General features: G+C 39.4%; 1 long non-coding RNA gene across 3 annotated transcripts; it reads left to right on the forward strand.

Annotated features, from left to right (window-relative positions):
* The first annotated feature begins 2,569 nt into the window (after window positions 1–2,569).
* LOC122045571 lies at window positions 2,570–8,354 on the forward strand. Of its 3 annotated transcripts, XR_006130020.1 has the most exons (6): window positions 2,570–2,891; window positions 3,038–3,130; window positions 3,214–3,394; window positions 3,736–3,819; window positions 4,592–4,784; window positions 4,901–8,354. It is a non-coding gene; the product is annotated as an uncharacterized LOC122045571 (long non-coding RNA). The 3 variants fall into 3 exon arrangements; XR_006130019.1 differs by having other exon boundaries at window positions 3,736–4,784; XR_006130018.1 differs by having other exon boundaries at window positions 4,599–8,354.
* Window positions 8,355–23,812: the final 15,458 nt, after the last annotated feature.

The following is a 23,812-nucleotide window of genomic DNA, read 5'->3' on the forward strand; positions in this document are numbered from 1 at the left end:
ATTGTAGTATTCGCAAGTATCTAATCTCAAATCATATTGTTTTATTCATCATCAGACACGATTAACATGATAATTTTGATTTACATAATTGATCAGGTAACTTAATCCGTAAAATTATTTAGATCGCTTTTAATCAATCAATAAGTTGTACTTTTAAACATAGTTTTAAACAAATCTAAAATTTCTAACATCAATTTTGAAATTACTCTTATTTTCATGCCATGTAAGAGCACGGGTTCAAGAGTAGTTTGTAGTGCTCTTAAAGTATTTTAAAATGGTCCTTTATCCATGACATTTAGAAGTGGGTTGAAATCACTCATATATTGTGAAAACTATTATTAAGCCTTATGGGTTCTAGAGCAATTTGAACCGCTCTTATATTTCTAGCTTTAATAATGTTTTGAAGTACTCCTATACCCGTGACATTTAGAAGTGGTTTGAACCGCTCCTAAATTTCTAGCATCAATAGTGTTTGGAAATTGCTCTTATATTCATGGCATGTATGAGCGGTTTAAAATTATTCTTACACCTAAAGGGTTGTAGAGCGGTTTAAATTGCTCCTGGATTTATATCTATAGAAGTGGTTTGAAATCGTTGTTATATGCACAACATGTAAGATTGGTTTCAAACCGTACCTACATAGTATAATAGCAGCGATTTTTCACCTTGTACCAACGGTTACAAAAATCGCTACTATAGGATATAGGGACGGCAACAAGAGGTGCGGTTTTACAACCATTGGTAAAAGAATAGGAGCGCTTGAAAACCGCTTTTAAAAGTAAAAAAAACCGCTCCTATATGAGTATTTTTTTTGTAGTGAAATTATGAATCAAGGACTGCATAAGGAATTTCTGTATCTTTATCACTATCAATTACATGAACACTAGCTCTTCTCGATTCATTTGATTGAATCTCCGGTGATTGAAGTGAATTAATTCTATGAGATAGAGCTTATATGAAATATTGACTACTCTATCAATATTCTGGAGGATATGTATAAAACAGAGCTCGTGGGTTGCCACTCAAAGAATTTGGATAACTTTATAAATTATGATAATATGGTGGTGGGTATGAAAAATATTGAAAATTTGGTGGGTGTTGAGTGAGAAATGAAAATTGAGAATTTAGGAAATTATGACACATTCTTCGTTAGAATTTTCATCGATATTTGGAGAATTAAATAAATCTTTAAAATAATGATAAAAAATTTTATCCATTTCTTTTTAAATTTTTGATATACAATACATATGAAATTGTGATGAAAATAAATAAATGAGATGATGTATGTATAGGAGGGAAAATGAATATTGCCCAACGTCCACAAAAACATGAACGTTGATTAACGTTCGTTCGATTTTATCTGTTGTTCACATTCATTTTTTTAATTATATTTTTTCTCTGTCCAAAATCATTAATTAAATAAAAAAATAATATATATAGTGTCCATCTTTTGGTGTAGGGGTGGGATAGGGTCGGGACCCGTCCCGTAACCCCCTTACTTAATACCCGTCCCGATAAAAATTGGGAATTTTTTTTTCTCCCGATCCTGTACCCGAAAAGTATCGGGACCCGAATGTTCGGGATCCCGAATATTCGGGATCGGGTAGGGACCCGTAAGAATATCCCGAAAAATATTTTTTTTAAAAAAAAAAATCTATAGAGACTCAAACAATTTTTTAGTACAATACAAATAAATTAAAACGATTTCGTGGTACATAACCATTAAAAGCTAAAATATCTTCTTAGGACATCATAAATATATTAAAACTAATAAAAAAAACTAAAACTACTACTTAGTTTATACTTTATACCTAATACAAGAAAATCCAAAAATAAAAGTTGTCATGTCAATCATTATATCAATAATGAATTAATGATATGGTGACCTTAGTCCTTAGAAATGCTTGGATTCAACTTACAGAAAAAAAGATCATAAAAATTATTCTTTATATCATTTTATCAGTTTTCATATGCTAAAATAAACTAATTGATTATCTTCTTCACACATTGTTAATAAATTATTTAGAAACAAAATTATGATGAAGTATGAGAAAAATGAAGAGAAAAAAATAAACATAATAATTAGATGCTTAAAATATAAAAAAATATAATATAAAAAATAATATTTTTAATATAAAAAATAAATATTTTTAATATAAAAAATAAATATTTTTAATATAAAAAATAATATTATAATATAATCGGGTCGGGACGGGATTTCCGTCGGGAGAAAAAAAATTCCCGATCCCTTTCCCGATAGTGATCGGGACGGGAAAAATCCCGAACCTTCGGGTCAGGAAAATGTCGGGGCGGGATATTTTTGGGTCGGAAATGGGATGGGATTCGGGAAGGGTCGGGATTTTCAGGATTTTTTCCAACCCTATTTTGGTGTGCCTAAAAAAAAAAATTATTGGACATAAATTTGTGTCTGATGAATTTTAATTACCCTCCATATATCCCTCAACATTTAGAAAAATATCCTCTCCAATTATTCGGAGATGCTCTAACAGCATGCTTTGGCACACTGTTAAAGGATTTTTTTTTTTTTTTGTCGGGATTGCACCCCGAACCCAAAATTTACGCACCCTAGCCTTTTTTTTTTCCCGCTGGCATTCCTTTCCTCTTCCCTTTGTTCCTTTTCTCTTCGAAGCAAATAAGGAGTAGCTCCTCTTCCCACTGGAGGAGCGCTTCTTTTCTCTCCGTAACAAGGAAGGATGCTCTTCTTTCATCTCCGCAACAAGCAAGGAGGAGCTCTTCTGTCTTGACAGCAAGAAAAGAGGAGATATTCTTCCCTCTCTGCAACAAGCAAGGAGAGACTCTTCTTCCCTCTCCGCAGCAAGCAAGGAGGAGCTCTTCTTTCCTCTCCGCAGGAAGTAAGGAAGAGCTGAAAGGTAACCCTAAATTTCATATTTCTGAAAGCCCTGCATTTTGTTATCCAAATCTTGCAGGGCTAGTTCCTAAAAAAAAAATCTATTTATATTAGTTACTTGTGGTTTCAATTTTCTGATTCTTATTCACTAAGATTTTGGCTATGTAGGCCAAGAATTTGGTTGATCCATTTGCATATAAGGAATACATAGAACAATAGAAGAAAGAAAGGATGGATGCAAAGCAAGCTTCCCGCATCACAGTATCTTCTCTTTTTGATTGGCTTTTTATTCTATACTCAACATACATTACATAAACTCCTAAATGTTTTTTTTCGTGTTGTAGATATATAAAAGGTTACCTAAAGTAAATAGGCTTCTAGCAACTCGTCTTCAGCAAGGAGAAAAAGAAGAAGGAGAAATGGCTGACACAGATGATATTGGGGCAAAAAAGGTCAAAGAAGAATAAGGGATTAAACACTGAGATTCTGAGAGATACACATTTTGCATCAATGTTTGAGGATAAGGTACAACCGAATGACTAGAAACATTTCTTAGTTAATGTGATATGATTATCATTTTTCAGTTAAATATGATCATTTTTTGCAATATAATGTCTTAATTTTTCTAAGTGCAGCCAAATACTTGGTGTGCATCATCATTATTTTTGGAGCCAAATTAGCAAGGGAAAAACTAAAATGAATTTATAAATTAGATATAATATTCAGAGTATCAAAATTTTTAAAGATATAAATAGTAGAGTTCATAAATTCTAATTACAAGATCTAGAGTCCACAAATCCTTCTTTTCTTTATTTTATTATTAAGTTTAGTTATTAACTAAGCAAATAATCTGCCTTCATATGCAGATTATTTCTCTTTCATTGAAGATGTTGCTGCAACAAGAGCTCCTAAGAGCTTGAATCACTTATAGAACATGCTCCAAGCCCAAGGTATTAAAATTATAAGGCATTTGACTTTTCACAACTTATAGTTAGACAACAATCTTGAGAACAATGGGAATTACTCTAAAATTTATGCTTTGTTTCAGTAAAAAAAATTCAATGTTATTGGAGCTCTGAATGTTTTCATCTCAGTGATGTCATTTGAATGTTTCCTAAATGGATGATGGTAGTATAGCATACTATTGATTGCGGACATTGTTCACCTTTACCTGTCTGTGATGATCGAGAATGAGTCTCCAACTTCAGAAATCTATATTATATTTCCACTCGTGACCTTAGATGACACATGACTTTTGAAATAGGAATATAATTCTAGAATGGTTCTAGTTCTTTAGTCACAGTTACCCAGAATTTATGATTGTATAATGGATTAGCTTCTGAGTTTAGCAGATAAACGCTCACCAAAGAAACTCCTCTTTTAGATCAATGAACCATGTGCTTCTAAATCATTACTCTGTATAAATGTCAAAACTTTAGTAAGAATACTTCTGATCCCTGATCATTCTTTAGATTTTGTATTACTAGATGCAATTTACTACGTACATAAATCAGGAACTATTAGGTCATGGTAAGGTGTTTAAATTTAAGTAATTTTCTATTCATTTCTTTTCTCCATTATACTTCCAGAACTATCTGACTTTAATTTGAAGGTAACAAGGATCAGTTTGTTGCTAAACTTAATACCTTATTGATAATTGAGGATTTATACTCTGCATATGGCTTTATCACAGAGACTGAACTTTATTTGACTCAACTATAGATTACAGGTGAAGCATTAATATCGCCTGTAGCCAAGGAAGGGCTAATTCCTCTTGTTATTCCACTATCAGAAAGCCCTTCAGGTTTCATATTTGATCTATATTTTTTACTGGAATAGAAGTGATAATGCCTTTGGCTTTGCTTCTGCAACAGTAAGTTGACTCTTTACTAAGATGGCCAACTTCTCCTCCAGGGTATTGATTTATTATATAATTTTTTTCTTCTAAATAATAGTCTTATTGCATATTTAGTAATAACTTGGCTCAAACTCAATTATCTTGTTGTAATTAAGTTGATATTAGTTTTGTAGGATGGAAATGCCAGTTGTGGAAGTTCATAAGCACGGTGTGTGATAGATACACTTGATTAGTAACATTATTATCTATTCTAATGATTTTTTATATGTCTTATACTTAAAGAAAAAGTAAGTCCTACAAATACATCAATTATACAATCAAAAGTTTGAATTGAAGGGCACAAGAAAAAAATGGAGAACCTAGTAGTCAAACTATTGCAGAGAAAATGATAATAAAACTATCTCTTTGTTATTTATAGAATTCACAAGAAAAAAATAGATAACCTAAATTTCTTATTTTATCAAAAGTTGTCTTTTGTTATTTGCAAAAGGAAATAGAAGAGTGTCCACTTGGAGTTGTTGGAGAGGTCGAATTGCATTCATAGATTCAAAAGTAAAAATGCTTCACTTTCTACACTACAGATTTTGTTGGAAATTTTGAGTTGATAGAGTTTTTATGGAGAAGGTGGATCTAATTCTTTCATATGATGAAATGCTTTATCTTAGGGATGCAATAGGAAACATAGTCGCTTAGTTATCTAAATTTATAGTTTTGTATGACATATAAATTCTACTTATTTTAAAGTTATATACTCTTTTGTAGGAAAGAAATTATGTTACTAAGTGAATTTTTTGATACTAGTTTGGATTATTTTTAAAGTTATTATAATTGTTTGAATTTTGATTTTATAATTGCCTTGATGTGGTATTATAATTTGTGCGTGGTATCTTTATGTGGTAGTTGAATGATCGTAACCAAAGCATGCGACATGTGTTGTGAATGCTCTTAATCGTAGGATGCGGTGCACACTGTGAATGCTTTTAATCATGTCGCGCATTGCGAATGCTCTTACCCGTAACGCGTGTCGTGTTCTGTGAATGCTCATAATTGCAGCACGTTGTGAATTCTCTTAACCACAACATGTTGTGCATGTTGTCAATGTTTTATGACATTCAACAATTTATAGTTGTGCAACATGCGATATGCGCTACGGATAACATAATTACGCGTTGCGAAAAGTCATTGTTGATGCAAACACATTCATAATCACAAACACAATCACATACAAGCATTGGTTATCACCAAGGCCACATAATCATCGCCGCTCAAATTTGGTGCTTGGGTTGTCTGGTTAGCAGTGTGGTCATGTTCAACATATCGGCTCAGCAATGCACAACAACCTCGGCAGCCTAGTAGTTCCGTCCTCAACATCAATGCAGTAGCACCGTTCCATTAGCACCCCAACCTTTCCATCCGCATCCAACACAGAGCTCTGCAACATCCACATACCTTCCTCCATTCAGCATCGCCAGCTCAGCTACAGCAGTTTTAGGGCTCCTCCTAGCTTCGCAATAAGTTTCCAGCATCAGCAAACCAGAGCAAGGAAAGACTCCGTCCAACCTCGGTAGTCTCAGGGAAGCTTGACTTATCTCTAGCAGCTTGGAAGGTTGTCATAGCTTGGGAGGCCTTCTCATTGGAGGTTCATCCTCGTAGATTGAAAACTAGCTCTCGTCTACAAACCAACACCTAGAGAAGATAGTTTCGGCCTACACCCCAGACCAAAGGTGTAGCACCAAATGATATGTAATGTTGTATCGGATTGGGGAGCAGCACTAGTATCATGCTCAGGATGATCAACACCTTCGGACTTAGCTCCGGTCACCACTTTGCAGAGGTTCAACGTTGTGGATGATGATTCATTGGAGCTCCCCCTCGCGTGCAGCAGCTCCAATCCACCGCGACCGTAGTCCCTAACACCTAGCAGTGATCATAGCCACCCATATGCTGCTTCCTTCCCTCCATCACATTAAGTGCATCTGTAAAATCTTCCACCCCAACCACCAGCTGAGGGAGAGCCCATCATAGTGAGGATGCTGGCTAGACTCCCTTTGTGACCCGATGAGCAGATGAACACCTCCACCATAGCCGTGGCTAATAGTTCAGCAAACCCTAGCTGAGCTTTGTACACCACATCAAATTTCTCACTGGCATAGAAAGAAGAAGGGGGGTTGTGATAGTTGTGAACCCTAACTCCTTAACCCCGCATTTCAATGGGTTACAGGTTTTGGATCACAACTCGAAACCGACATTTGTATCCAACTGGCCATCGAATTTGAAATTCAAATTTGGATTTTGAATTTGAAATTTTTGCCTCCCCACACGCTTCACCCGCTTATCCCTTTGACTGTGGCTATGTCAGTATTAGTATTAGTATTAGTCCTAATATCAATTATTAAATGATTGACATGGGTAATTTTGTATCATATTTCATTAATTAATAAAAAGAAAAGTCAATTATATTTATTTCAGTTCAATGCCGAATGAATAAGTATAATAATGCCATAGGGTAGTAGGTTCTAGTTTATAACATATCAATTGGTTGAATTGATAATGAAATATGTAGATATATATAGAATACTACTGTTAACTATTTTTAGTCAAACATTAATATACAAAGACCATATTAATGCGTTGAAATTAGTATGTAAGTCGACGGATGACTTAATCTCACAAGTCATGGATATGAGATATCAGGTTGACATATGAGTATATATTAGAAAATATATATAGAATGATCTAGCATGAGAATGTTTCATCGATCGTTATATGAGTGTCATAAACATTCTCATAGTGACTATTAGTATGCATAGTTCTTAGACCTAAAGTCACTATGGTTCTCTACATAAGGAGTTATGTACTTTGGTATCGATAAATGTCACTTATAATAAGGTGGACTATAAATTCGATCACTTGGTATACAATAAATTATGCGGAGGGATGCGAGTGATGTAGATGAGATCTATCTCTTTCATATGATGAAAGCGATATCTATGGATCCTTTGATTAGTAGGACACAAAAATACATGACCATACTCAAATGAGTTAATATACAATATTAAGCTTATTTGATTAAGTGTGTTTATTTAGAGATTAAGAAACATAAAGATTGATAAGAGAATGACACGGTCTATGCCTCATTGATCAATCTAGATATTAAAGATAGAAGAAGTATTAAGTTATACAAGATAATAGACACAGAAAGGTTAGGTTAGATCTCGACATTCTCGTCACTTGGGTAACAATAATGCATTGTTAGATACCACTCATTGCTTATGTATCTAAAATGATTTTAGATATATTACCAACGTTATGAGAGCCTATTGGGTCACACACAAAGAGCATGTTGATTTGAAGATAGATTATATGATTAAGTCTAATCCGAATTATACATATTGAGTTAGACTCGAATCAATTCGGATTAGACTCATTGAGTAATTGGTTAGATTCATTGGTTTATTGGGTTAATGACTTATTGGTTAACGGTTAATCCAATATATTAAATTCAATCCATTAGGATTAATGAATATTAATAGAGATTAATATATCATTAATCAAAAGAAAGATCAAGAGATAAAATTTTTTTATATTCATTGGATGTGTAGTATTCGAAATCACTTATTTAATTAAGGGAATTTATTGGATTAAATTGTAATTTAATTAGAATTTGGATTTATTTAATTAAAAAAATTTATTGGATTAATTGTAATTTAATTAGATTTCAAATCTATTTAATTATGGATAATTATAAAAATTAAGTGTAATTAATTAGATGTTATATTTAATTTTGAAATTTATGATTTATGTTTAAAATGTATAAAGACTTATTCATCTAAATAATATAGAAGTAAAATATAAATTTATATGGTGTACACAAAATTAAATAAAAGATTAATAACTAATCAGTATCAAATTTATAATAAACGGATTATATATATATATATATATATATATATATATATATATATATATACAGAATTGATATCCTACGTACTTTTTCCTACGGAACCATACGGACAAACTCACGTGGTTATTTTTTATCGCTGCCTTCCTATTTTTAATTATTTTTTAAAACCGCTTTCTATTTTTCATTAATGAAAAATTTTCTCTTTCCTTCGTTCTCGCCGAACTCACCGCGCGTCACCCTCGCGCCTCCTCGCGCCCCGCTGTCGACCGACCGCCCCCGCCGATGGCCCGGCAGCCCTGCAGACGCGATCGCGCCGGAATCCGACTGCGAACTCGTCGGAAGCTGATGCGATCGAGTTCGGTCGTGAAGCATCCGAAATCCGGCCGCGATCTCGCCAGATTCCGGGCACGATCGCGACCGGAATCCGACGCGATCGCAGCCGGATTCCAGCGCGATCGCAGCCGGATTTCGGTCTCGAACGCGGCCAGGCTGGAATCCGGCCTCGATCCCACCGGATTCCGGTCGCGATCGCGTTCGGAATCTGGCGTGATCGCGGTGGATCGCGGCCGGAATCATGTCGTGATCCCCGACGGGTTCACCTCTGGGCTATAGTGTGGGTGGGTCCAGGCGACTGGAGGCCGCCGGCGGTGGGCAGGCCGGTCGGCGGCGGGCGCAAGGGTGGCTGTCGCGAGGAGGCGAAGCTGTGCGGTGAGTGCGAGAACGAAGGAAAAGAGAAAAGACTGTATTTAAAAAATTAAAAAAAAAATGACATGGCAAGGTCCGTAGCAATCTGTAGGCAATAGTCCGTAGCATAACAAATATCTCTCTCTCTCTCTCTCTCTCTCTCTCTCTCTCTCTCTCTCTATATATATATATAACCCTTATCTAAAAGTCCCATCTTGTTCTTTGGATTTTGTCTGACCCTAAGCCCTCATTCTCACCAAGCTTGTATCGGTTCCATAGCTCCAAGTGAAGACAAGGAGAGGGGTAGTAGCTAAAGAATCAAAGGCATAGACAAGGAGAGGGGTAGTAGCTAAAGAATCAAAGGCATGTTCTCAACTATATTATTATTTTATTTAGCTTTTATGTCTTATGAAGTTTTGGATTTATAGTTGTTAGGTTTGGTTCTGTTGTGGTGTAAATTAGCCTTAATAGGTGAACGAATTTCACTTCGGTATCTTCTGTTGAAATGTAGAAAATTTAGTTAACTTTCATTATCAATTTACAGAACCCTCTTCGGATCAAAGATGAATTTCATATGATTTTTATACCACTGACTGATAAATCTGGAATTATGTCGTGATCTTGCTACTTTTGGTTATGTTGTAGTGAGTTTTAAATTCTGTTTTAGAAGTTATATAGTTTGATGTTGCACTTCATGTTTGTTCTATGCTTCTAGTTGTTTTTCATTAGAAACTAGAAATCTTTGCATGCTTATGTTTAGGTTCACGTTTATGCCCTGTTTATGTTGCTAAGCATGCACATGATAAATTGATGCACAAGTCTATGCTTAATTTTATGATATAAAAATTATGTGCTTACGTTTAGGTTTACAATTTTACCATGTTTATGTTTATGCATGCTCACACTATGTGTATGCATAGAATGACGTGAAATCTATGTTTAAACTTATGTTATGAATTTGCATGCTATGTTAAGATTTACGATCATGCTCACGTTTAGGTAGTGATCAATTTTATATTAAGTGCATGATTAAATTTATGTCCATGTTTATGTAATTATGCGGTTGAGCGTGACCAGTGTCTTTAGCCCGGGAATTAACCAATTTTACGTGGTCGAGTGTGACCAGTGTTCTTAGCTCGGGAGCTCACCAAATTTTACGTGGCTGAGTGTGACCGGTGTCCTTAGCCCGGGAGCTCACCAAATCTAAGTGGTCGAGTGTGACCGATGTCCTCAGCTCGGGAGTTCACCAAATCTACGTGGTTGAGTGTGACTGATGTCCTTAGTCCGGGAGCTCACTAAAATTCTAAGTGGTTGAGCGCGACTGATGTCCTTAGCCCGGGAGCTCACCAAACTATGTAGTTGCGTGTGGCCGGTGATCTTAGCTCGAGAGCTCACTAACCCTATGTGATTATGTTTATGCTTAGCTTATGTACACGATGATTCTTATGTTTATGCTCATCCTTAGTATATATGTTTATGCCATGCAAGAATGCTTATGCCTATGTTTATATACATGCTCATGATTATGTCTATTTCATGTTTAGTTATTTACATGCCTATGCTTATGTTTATGCTCGTATGCCTATGTCAACTCCTATGTTCATGCCCATAATATGTCAGTAGGTAAGTCTTAAGTTACCTAGCCTAGGCATCCCTTAGTACACTAGATGATGGGCGCTAACTATTACATGACATGGTTTTGAATGTGTTGAGTCTCTCGACTCACAGACTATAACTTTTATTTCAGGAAATGAGATGAATGAGGCAGGAGGCTATGACCAATAAGCTAGCTCGGGACAATGGCAGTACAACCCGAAGACCGTCCAGTTTAAATTTTGCATTAAGTTATGTTTTCTTTTGAACTGTCTATGTAATTTTATTTAAACTAAGAAACCGTTACAGAAGTATGAGTAAGTGACGCCCACAGTTTATGTATTTTCTTAAAAGTTATGAATTCAAAACAAAAAAAAACATGGGGCGCTACAGGATGAGTATAAAAGTCATTTGTAAAAGTAACTTTTAGATAATGTAACCTTTTTAGTAAAGTAACTTTTTGGTGAAGTAACCTTTTTGATAAAGTAATCTTTTGTTGAAGTAAGTTTTTTTGGTAAAGTAATCCTTTTGTAAAGTCACCTTATATAGGAGAAATAACCTTTTGGGTGATGGTGATCTTCTTGGTTTTTGCTCTTCTTCCCCTTCTTCTCTTGGCTAAAAATAACCTTGTGTAGTTGCTAGTACAACAAAGGTTGTTCTTCTCCAAGTCATGAGTTCGTGAGATGGACAGAGAATATGTTTGTGTGGATATCGTAGAGGCGTGGACGTGCTGATCGTGCTGAGATCTGCATCAAAGTTGTTGTTGAGTGTACCGGTTTACGCAACAAAGGTAACTTTTTTATCTGATAGAATAGGAAAACATAGTATATACAATATTCACAAGGATCTGTGGAGGGATTCTTTTATCCCTGTGTTATATGTTGTTTTATGCATCAGATCCCTATATTGGTATCAGAGCCATTTTAAATTTATAACTGTTGGAACCCTAAGGTTGTTTTGGTGTAATCAGAACCCTTCCGGGCGCCCGGACCAGCCTTTTGACCAGGATCGAGTTTTGACTCGATCTGATCATTAGGGGATAAAGTTTATCCCCCCCAGGGCGTCCGGAACCCTTCAGGGCGCCCCGACTAATGCTATAAATATAGTCTTGGTCCAGAAGCTTTTCAACGAACTCATTACTTGTAATTCCAACGCTTGTGTGCTTTAGACTTGTAGTTAAGCTTCTATTTCTGCGCTTCAACGTTGTAAGAGGCTTCTCCGTCTGAAGGAGATTGATAGTGGGCTTTATCTTCCTTGGATTAACAACCACATCGGTTGTAACCAAGTAAATACTTGTGCCTCGTCTTTTTAATGTTTTATTTACTTTCTGCTTATTATTTATACAAGTGTTAGCTTAAAAAGTTCGAGGAAGGGTTGTTTGTTTTTATTTTACAGGACTATCCAACAACTCCCTTCCAGCCGGCCGCAACGGTCCTACAATAACAAGATTGAAAAAGATAAAAGCACGACACAACCTTAGCCATTTGCCCCGGACTGTTTCGGGCACCCCGGACCAGTAAAGTCAACCCATGTTGACTTTTTCATCCGGGACCACTACTCTGGTTCGGCTCGGCTCGGTCGAGGTCTTCTACTCCGGATCCGCTCGCTTGGGTGATCTCTGCCATCCGGAATAGGGCTCACCCGAACCCAACTTCCGGTCTTCTCGAGCAGCCTTCCGCTCCGGCTTCTCGTCCCTGGGAATCGTCGCGTGTTTCCTTCTCGTCCACCAGCGTACTCATCCGCAGTCTTCGTCCCTCGGTCGCACCCCGTGCCGACCTTCTCGCTAGCTGCGTCTCTTGCTCCTCGAGCAATCTTCCGCTCCGACTTTCGTCCCTCGGAACCACCGCACGCTTCCTTCTCGTCCACCAGGGTACTCTTCCACAGCACCTCGTCCCTCGGATGCACTGCGTGCCGTCCTTCTCGCTAGCTGTGTCTTCCGCTCGAGTACCTATGCTCCTAAGCTCCTGCACACTTAGACACAAGGTTAAAACAACACAGGACCTAACTTAACTTGTTGATCACATCAAAACAACCTTAGGGTTCCAACAGTTATAAATTTAGACTACCCTCAAATGTAACTCGAGATTTCTTTAGATCTTGTAATATATAAATTAGAAAGGAATTAATCTATTGGACGATGGTGAAAAGGGAGAAGGACAACGACACACGATGACCAAGGAAGTACTTGGAGAAGATGCTTTTATCTAGGTTGACTTTTAGATCTTCTCATTGGCTTGAGAAGATCATAGTAGATGGGACCATAACGATGTCACATAAGGAGGACCTCGTGGGGGAGGGTAAGAATAGGGAGGTGGATCTCCAAACTGAGCAATGCATAGTCTAGGAGAAAATCTTAGCATTCCAAGAAGTTGGCTAATGTGCTGAAGGTATTAAAAAAGAGTAGTCACTTATTGTTTAGTAATGTCTATGAAATGCCTAAAGTCACCCATCCTTCCCTACTCAGAGTCATAGTCATAAATAAATTCGGGCACTTGATGTTGAAAGTTTCTTGTAAATTGGAAGTGATCATGTATCTCTTGGAATTAGTCATCAGACAATTTGAAGTGATCCTCCAACATGTGTTGTTGGGTATTATACTTCTCATAAAGTGAATCTAGAGAGACATGAAAATTTGAGAAATCAAATCTGGAAGGATCCGTACAATATGCAAAAGAATTCCTAGCTTGTTACGGATGTTCAGACGGCTGCGGATGTCCAGATGACGAGGGCTTAATGTACTTAAAAAGGGTGAAGCCAACTCAAGAGCTATGTCCATGATTACCCAGTTGGTGGGATTATGAACTGTGGTACGCTCGATGCAAGGTAAAGGTAATGGAAATCTATCCCTCTTAGGAAAGACAAAGTCGTTCTCATCGCGGCATGTCATTCTGATGGCAATGCATGTATCAAGATCAATTTTATGATTGCCATGAATAACTTCCAAACCATCTAACTCATAATCCAAATTTATAGCAATCTGGGTTATCAAACCGTTAAAAACTATAGATCTCGAGGTTGCCTTCCTAGATTTCACAAGTATTTGCAAGAAGAAGAACCTAGTATTAAAGTCGACTTTATTAAGCATGGCCAAATGTAGTAAAACTCCATCTTTCTAACTATCCTATCATTTTTTCCTCTACCAAAAATAATATTACTCATTCCACGATGGAGGTATCGAAAAATGGGGTTTTACATGTGAGAAACTTTAAATCAAGAGGGTCGTAAGGTTCACTTAAACTAGTAAATGAGCTCCAAAATGAATTGCTATTAAAACTATAGTCAAACTTGTGAGATTCCCTATAGGTAGGCCAAAATAGTTATTAAAGTCACTTAGAGTCTACTGAAAATCCTAGTTCATTAGCCTAAAATTAATATTACCAATATAATCCTCATCGGTAGTGAAGTAAATCTCTATTGAGCTCAAAAACTCAAGGGTAAGGTGAGAATATGTTGGTTGATGTGAATACATCATATCATTCCAATCAAAGACACTAATTAACAAATTTACACCCTCCTTAATTACTAAGACTTCTATGGTAGTAGGGTCTCAGTATCTAGTGCAAACTAATTTTCGGGTAATGAGAGAATCATATCTAGATTTTTGCTCATTGTTTCTAAAATAATATTATATTCATTGTCGTTATCTTCGTTGCATAAAATCTGTTTGCCTTTGCCTTTGGAAATAGTCTTCCCTTTACCTTTATCCTTCTTCAGATCGTTTCCTCTACTAGATCCACCACTCTCATGTCAGATCCTTTCAAAAGGTTAGACATAATTGAAAGACAAGTGAGGGAGAGTAATTATTGAAGAAGAAATGGGGTGTTCTCGAAGAAATGAAGAAAGATATTGAGATGAAGAGGAAAAGATCTTGGAGGAGAAGAAAGGTTAAGGGAGAAGGAGAGAGCTCTTAGATCTAGAGATCTGAGAATCTTAGAGGGGAGAATTTGAGATGGGGATGAAGGGGAAGAAGAGGATTGCATAGGCTTGAGAAGAGTAGAAAGTTATGGTGTGAAAAGGGAAGAAAGAATTGAAGAAAAGGAAAGAAGAGAGAGTTGTGTTTGTTGGGATCGATGATCGCGGCTAGAGAGGGGGGTGTGAATAGCCGACCCCAAATCTTCGCGTTTCTTTCTACAAGTCGAGTTAGCGCAGCGGAAAATAAAACAAAGAAACAAAGACAAGAAGATCAAACCTCAACACGCAGCGATGTAACGAGGTTCGGAGATAAACTCTTACTCCTCGGCGTGTCCGTAAGGTGGACGAAGCCTATCAATCCGTCGGTGGATGAGTCCCCGGAAAACTGGCTAATAACAACTCCTTCTGGGTGGAGAAACCTCGCCACAATAACATGCAACAACAAGATAGAAATACAGCAAGAACTACAAACAATATGAATGTAAAACACCTTGCTTGCCTTAGACTGGTTTCCGTTGTCGAAGCAGCAACTTCACGGAAGAACAGCAGCAGCTGACCAGCCGGGGAAGCTCACACGAAGCTTCACGAATCAGAGAGCTCAGCAAAGCTCAAGTGCAGCAAGAATCAGGGGCAAGAAGGAAGAAGTAACTACTTGCAACAGTAGCTCCTCAACCCCTTTTATAACCTGCGAAGAAGACACAGAAGAAACTAGCCGTTGCTACGCAACGGCTAGGACGTGGACCGATCAGGCTTCATCCTGATCGGTCCACAAGGGTCCTGATCGGTCTTGGGGACCGATCAGGCTATGTCCTGATCGGTCCAGGAGGAGTCTGATCGGTCCCTGGACCGATCAGCCTTTCTCCTTCTTCTTCTTCTGTTTGCTTTCTGATCGGTCTCCAGACCGATCAGATAATCCACAGAAGCATTCTGTTTGGTTACTGATCGGTCACCAGACCGATCAGCCGAGCTACCGAGCTACCGAGCCCTCTCTGACCTAGTCCGGAGAATGAGCTGCCGAGCCCTCTCCGACTTCGTCCGGTCCAGCGAATGAGCTACCGAGCTACCGAGCTACGAGCTACCGAGCCACCGAGCTACCGAGCTACCGAGCTACCGAGCTACCGAGCTACCGAGCTGCCGAGCTACCGAGCTACCGGGCTACCGAGCTACCGAGCTACCGAGCTGCCGAGCTGCCGAGCTACCGAGCTACCGAGCCCTCTCTGACTTCCCATGCCAAGCTTCCATACTTGGACTTCTCCCGTGCCAAGCTCCCTGCTTGGACTTTTCCGTGCCAAGTCTCCATACTTGGACTTTTCTCGTGCCAAGCTCCCTGCTTGGACTTTTCACCAGATGTCTGGTCAACCTTGACCTATCTGGATTTCCCTTGCCTGGCTTCACTCACCAGGACTTTCCAACTGCCTGGCTTCACTCACCAAGACTTTCCAACTGTCTGGCTTCACTCACCAGGACTTTCCATCTGCCTGGCTTCACTCACCAAGACTTTCAAACTGCCTACCTTCACTCACTAGGTCTTTCCCCTGCCTGGTTTCACTCACCAGGACTTTCACTTTCACCTAGCTTCACTTACTAGGATCTTCACCTGGCTTTACTCACCAGGATTTTCAAACTGCCTAGCTTCACTCACTAGGTCTTTCCCCTGCCTGGCTTCACTCACCAGGACTTTCACTTTCACCTAGCTTCACTCACTAGGATTTTCACCTGGCTTCACTCACCAGGATTTCCCAACTGCCTGGCTTCACTCACTAGGACTTTCCGAACTGCCTAACATCCTAGTTAGGACTTCCCAGTCAAGTATCCGGTCAACCTTGACCTACTTGACTCTTCTTCATCCAACCTGATCAGACCCTGATCAGTATCTCTCCGCATGGACAACTGCACCTGCATTGTCCATGTCTACATGTCTTTCTGTATTGTCAAACATCGAAACCATGACCAAGGTTTACGCTTGGTCAACTAGGTCAACCTTGACCTACTGGAAATTGTACCAACAATCTCCCCCTTTTTGATGTTTGACAATACCTTTAAGTTAGGCTAATCCAATAGCCTCAACTTTCTTCATGCCACTAGGTAATGAAACATAAGTTACAACCTTGCATTCTCCTTCTAAGAAGACAACCTCCTTCTTAGATAATGAAGGTCTAACTTAAACCCTTCATTCTCCCCCTATTGGCACACATCAACAAACTCTCCCCCTGAAGAGTAAGTTACCGTTTTCACAACTTCACTCGTTGTGATCAACAAACTCTCCCACTAACTCCAATGTTCTTCCTTGAACATTCTCTAGACATTCTCCATTCTCCCCCTTTTTGACACACATCAAAAAGAGTGAATCAAGGTCAAGAGTTTCTTCCTAAAGAAAGTCTCATACCTTTCATTGAAACCCTTAATTTCCCCCTTGATACTAATGTCAATAGTCAATTTAGTGATAATCCCATATCACTCATGACAACTCCCCCTTGATCATTGCACCAACAATGTCTTGGAGAGTTTCAAACCTTCAAAATACCAACTCCCATAGCTGAAATTTCAGTCAACAATCGAAAAATCAGCATTTGGCACGCTCTGATCGGTCACCAGACCGATCAGCCTTCACTGGATCGGTCCAGTGACCGATCCAGCATCCCCTGGATCAGTCCTAGTGACCGATCCACTCTTTCCTGGACCGATCAGAATCCTCTCTGATCGGTCCACACGTCTGATATCAGAATTTCTGATTTTCCTCCCGAAATTCAGAAACTCCTAGAAAATTCCAGAAAATTCCAAAAATTGTGAAATTTTGAGGATACATTCCTCATACCATATTCTATCATGGAAAAGTAGTTTTCTACGAAAATAACGTCCATTTTCAAAACTTGATACAAAGTTCAAAAGTCTTTGAAATAGCTCAAAGTTAACTCATCTTTGTATCAACTTGTTCAATGATGAATGCTATTACTAGAAAAAGCTTCATCAAGGTTTTGCAAATCAATTTTGAAATGATTTTAAACCATTTAATTTAGGACCACAATCTTTGGGCTAAATGTACATGACTTGTACATAAGCTTTCCCTATGATCCCCATTTCGAATTAGGCTCATCTAGGTACAAGAACGATGCACCTTGATCCTAACTCATAAACCTAATATCTCACACACATCTAAGGTGTATCCAACACATTCAAGTCAATTTTGATGTGAGATATGGGTTTAGGTTAGCTTAATCTAAGTTCTCATGCATTTTTCTAAACAACAATTTGATCTCCATATCAAATTGTGTTTCTTATCCTTAAATCAAGTTAGTTGATCATTAATGCACAAGATGATGACATGACATATAATTGTATCATAAATGGAAACATGTGCCAATGTCATGATGTCATGGCATAAAGTATGAAACTTAAATAAAGCATGACATTTAAACTAACCTAAGCATTATCATGACATTTCAAATGATCATAGATTAAATATGATGTCATGACATGGCATATGGCAAACAATACATGACAAATAACATGTAAAGGTATAAAAAATACCTAATTCTAGCCTTAGTTGCCATTTTTGATAATTTCGATCATTTTGTCATAAATTCTATATTCCCAAGTGTGATAGACCTAAAATCATATCTTCAAGACTTTTAGATCACTATGTGCCAATTAGATTGGCTCTAGACAACTCCTCAAATTTGATTGGCATATTCTAATCACCTTAGGAATAATTCTTAATTTCACTTTCAAGGCTTGATTATACCTTGAAAAATCCTAAAGTGTCACCTTTTGCCATGATTAGGTTAACTACCTATTCAAGTAAGGTTGACACACCCTAACTCATCTAGCGTGATGAAATCACGCTCCTAGGAACCCAATACCTATTTGAGCTCATTGAGTTCACTAAATATTCACTAGGGATGACTTCCCTAGCAACCCTTCTAATGACCCTCCTAGGCTTTAAAGTCTTGGTCATTTGGGACTCATCAAGATCAACTCTAGGGGTGACTCCCCTTGTGACCTTGGTGATGGTCTTCCTAGCCCTAGATTTTGTTCCATAATCGAATGGAACATTGTGATAAGTGGGCTTGACCACTTGGGACTTAGGTTTGTGACTCAAACCTTTCTTGTCCTTGGACATTGGTTTTTGACCCTTAAACCCTAGAGATGACTTCTCCAAGTTCTTAAGAGTCTTTTCCAAAGTATCAAGTCTTGACCTCAAGACTTAATTCTCCTTCTCTAATACCTCAATTTTTAATTTTTCATTTTTCTTTGAGGTATTCCTAGGCATGTGTCTAGTTGATTTGAGATTTCTACCTAGGTTCTCCTTAGCCTTAGATGAGTTAGTCCTAGGGTTGGCTTTTCTAGTTTTATCCTTATCTAGGCTCACATGTTTGGCACCTAAGCATGTGTATTGATTTCTAATGTTTTCATGCTTACCATTATTAACAATAGCAATAAGGCTACTAGCATGTGTTCTATTTGAATTGCAAAAATGAGCCTTAGAGATTACCTTAGGGTTTGCCTTAGCTCCCCCTATCGATGTGCTCGTCTTCTTGTCCTTGTGAGGTTGCCTCCCCCTCGGACATTGGCTCCAATAATGTCCCCTTCGCTTGCATTGGAAGCACACCACGTGCTCCTTGCTCTTGCGTTTCGGGACTCCGGCTTCCTTGACCTTTGGTGCCGGTGGAGTCTTCCTAATCCTCTTTGGACATTTACTCTTGTAATGCCCATATTCCCTACACTCAAAGCACATTATATGTAATTTACTTGAAAGCCAATTGCTTGAGTTACCTAGGGTTGAGGATGGTTGTATGCTTTCTTCTTCATCCCTTCCGGAAGTAGAGACTTCTTCTTCTTGCTCCAATCTTGAAGAATAACTCTCCTCCTCTTCTTCCTTAGATGTTGAGTAGCCCTCAACTTCCAATTCCTTTCCTCCCTGATGTGAGCTACTTGGCTCACTTGACTCCTCTTCATGACTTGAAGTGGAGCTCTCCTCATGGAGCTTAGCCAAGTTGTTCCACAACTCCTTGGCATCGTTGTATCCACCTATCTTACGCAAGACATCACTAAGTAATGAAAATTCAAAGATTTTCGTTACCTCGTCGTTGATTGAGGATTGGTGGATTTGTTCTTTCGTCCACTTCTTTTTCTTGAGAAGTTCTCCCTTTCTATCCACCGGAGGAATAAAACCTACTTGTACACAATTCCAATTTGCTAGGTTAGTCATAAGAAAATACTTCATTCTTACCTTCCAATCCACGAAGTCGTAGCACTCGTAGAAGGGTGGAATCGTGATGTCTTCTCCGAGTCGATCCATTCTCTAGCTTGTGCTCCCCCGGGTGTTAATCCGACGAAGAGCAACCTTGCTCTGATACCACTTGTTGGGATCGATGATCGCGGCTAGAGAGGGGGGTGTGAATAGCCGACCCCAAATCTTCGCGTTTCTTTCTACAAGTCGAGTTAGCGCAGCGGAAAATAAAACAAAGAAACAAAGACAAGAAGATCAAACCTCAACACGCAGCGATGTAACGAGGTTCGGAGATAAACTCCTACTCCTCGGCGTGTCCGTAAGGTGGACGAAGCCTATCAATCCGTCGGTGGATGAGTCCCCGAAAAACCGGCTAATAACAACTCCTTCTGGGTGGAGAAACTTCGCCACAATAACTTGCAACAACAAGATAGAAATACAGCAAGAACTACAAACAATATGAATGTAAAACACCTTGCTTGCCTTAGACTGGTTTCCGTTGTCGAAGCAGCAACTTCACGGAAGAACAGCAGCAGCTGACCAGCCGGGGAAGCTCACACGAACCTTCACGAATCGGAGAGCTCAGCAAAGCTCAAGTGCAGCAAGAATCAGGGGCAAGAAGGAAGAAGTAACTACTTGCAACAGTAGCTCCTCAACCCCTTTTATAACCTGCGAAGAAGACACAGAAGAAACTAGCCGTTGCTACGCAACGGCTAGGACGTGGACCGATCAGGCTTCATCCTGATTGGTCCACAAGGGTCCTGATCGGTCTTGGGGACCGATCAGGCTAAGCCTGGACCGATCAGGCTATGTCCTGATCGGTCCAAGAGGAGTCTGATTGGTCCCTGGACCGATCAGCCTTTCTCCTTCTTCTTCTTCTGTTTGCTTTCTGATCGGTCTCCAGACCGATCAGATAATCCACAGAAGCATTCTGTTTGGTTACTGATCGGTCACCAGACCGATCAGCCGAGCTACCGAGCTACCGAGCTCTCTCTGACCTAGTCCGGAGAATGAGCTGCCGAGCCCTCTCCGACTTCGTCCGGTCCAGCGAATGAGCTACCGAGCTACCGAGCCACCGAGCTACCGAGCCACCGAGCTACCGAGCTACCGAGCTACCGAGCCCTCTTCGACTCCATCCGATCCAGAGAACGAGCTACCGAGCCCTCTCTGACCTAGTCCGGGCTACCGAGCTACCGAGCTACCGAGCTGCCGAGCTGCCGAGCTACCGAGCTACCGAGCTACCGAGCTACCGAGCCCTCTCTGACTTCCCATGCCAAGCTTCCATACTTGGACTTCTCCCGTGCCAAGCTCCCTGCTTGGACTTTTCCGTGCCAAGTCTCCATACTTGGACTTTTCTCATGCCAAGCTCCCTGCTTGGACTTTTCACCAGATGTCTGGTCAACCTTGACCTATCTGGATTTCCCTTGCCTGGCTTCAATCACCAGGACTTTCCAACTGCCTGGCTTCACTCACCAAGACTTTCCAACTGTCTGGCTTCACTCACCAGGACTTTCCATCTGCCTGGCTTCACTCACCAGGACTTCCAAACTGCCTAGCTTCACTCACTAGGTCTTTCCCCTGCCTGGCTTCACTCACCAGGACTTTCACTTTCACCTAGCTTCACTTACTAGGATCTTCACCTGGCTTTACTCACCAGGATTTTCAAACTGCCTAGCTTCACTCACTAGGTCTTTCCCCTGCCTGGCTTCACTCACCAGGACTTTCACTTTCACCTAGCTTCACTCACTAGGATTTTCACCTGGCTTTACTCACCAGGATTTCCCGACTGCCTGGCTTCACTCACCAGGACTTTCCGAACTGCCTGGCTTCACTCACTAGGACTTTCCGAACTGCCTAACATCCCAGTTAGGACTTCCCAGTCAAGTATCCGGTCAACCTTGACCTACTTGACTCTTCTTCATCCAACCTGATCAGACCCTGATCAGTATCTCTCCGCATGGACAACTGCACCTGCATTATCCATGTCTACATGTCTTTCTGTATTGTCAAACATCGAAACCATGACCAAGGTTTACGCTTGGTCAACTAGGTCAACCTTGACCTACTGGAAATTGCACCAACAGTGTTGATGTGGAAATGGCCACACCCACGACTATGTCTTATAGACAAGCTGAGCTGGCACAGCCGTGTCATTTCGACATGCTCATGTCGTGCTTCATTTTTTTTTAGAAGTAAGGTTTAGACACAGCCGTGTCGAAATGACACGATCGTGGCTTGAATACATACTTCAAAAGTCACATGGTCGTGCCAAATAACATGACCTCACCTTGATTACCCTTGACCAAATTGGCACGGTTGTGTCAAATGACAACCTCACCTTGCCCTCGGCCAGATTGGCACGATAGTGTCAAATGAATTTGTTGTGGTCTGAATCCCTAGTAGGCATTTTCCTTTGTCAAATATCCACTTAATCTTGACCTACTTAGACTTTCTCTTACCTAACATTTGGTTCTCTCAACCTACTAAGATTTCCCCTTGCTAAGCATCCGGTCCCTCTTGATTTACTTAAACTTTTCCTTCCTTACTTGTCTAGATCAACCATGACCTATTAGGACTTCTTATTAACTTGGTCAACCTTAATCAAATTACTTGGATAATCTTGACTAGACCTCATTAAATATATTATTAAACAAACATAAAAAACTCTAGAGGTCGATTACACCAAAAGGGCAACAAGTATGTGATCATCTTGAGAGGTGGATGAACTTCCACTTATCGGGAATTGATGCTTCAAATTTGTTATCACCTCTAATCCTTCTCCCATAAGAAAAGTGTGTAACTAGCTTCCAAATTGCACCCAATTGTTCCTTGGATTCTTCTTATAACTAGGGTATCTCTCGTCAGTCCATGGCATGACCTCTCATATGGGCAACTAGGTTATGGTCTTGGCGAGAATCAAGCAACACTCCTGAGCAATGCAACATGAAGAATTGTCATCGACTCCAAGTGAGCCACTTGACGAGATGAAATTCGAGATGCGAGAGACTAAATCCCCAAACACGGAGTGGGGAAATCCACACTTGAAAAGCCCAGCAACAAGGTTAATCAACTAGCGTGAGAAAGGCTTGTCATGAAAGGATGCGAACACCCGCACAAGAGGGGGCACGATAATGTGAGGCTAACGGTCGTTCGTCAAGGGAATGGATTACAATGGATAGCTGAGAGAGGGAAACAACGGAGGAGGTTAGCCGTTGAGCGTGATTCTGGAGCCAGGTTGTCAAAGAAGAAACTGGAAGGATATTTCCTTATCGTCGAGCTCTTGCCTTTATAACTTTAGAAAGATTCCCAGGAAATCAATACAAACACCCATAATTAGCACGCAATACAATGTAAATCTTAAAAATTAAATAGAGAAAAAAATAGGTTGTTGAGCCCATAGACATGCGGGATCGATTTTTTTACGGAAGATCCAAAGGTTTTTCTTCAACATCTTCAGATTTCTCAATGTCTTTGCTTGTGTTCTCACACACAACACCAAAACGATGTGACAAAAATCTACCACCTCATTTGAGATCATTGACGAAGCTTTTGAGATCGGCAATTTATCAAATAGCGCATCTAAATTTTTAAATTTATTAAAAGGCGTATGTTACTTTACTATTTACCAAAAGACCCACTTTTTCAAGTGCAATTCTCATTTTACCCTCCTGATAATCTGATTTTTTCTATCATTTTTCTTTTCTCTATCATTTTTCTCTCTTCTCTCTCTTTTTTTTTTTACATGCATGCAAAAGATATGAA

Source organism: Zingiber officinale, chromosome 2B (assembly GCF_018446385.1).
Source record: "Zingiber officinale cultivar Zhangliang chromosome 2B, Zo_v1.1, whole genome shotgun sequence".
In the NCBI taxonomy this organism is placed as follows: domain Eukaryota; kingdom Viridiplantae; phylum Streptophyta; class Magnoliopsida; order Zingiberales; family Zingiberaceae; genus Zingiber; species Zingiber officinale.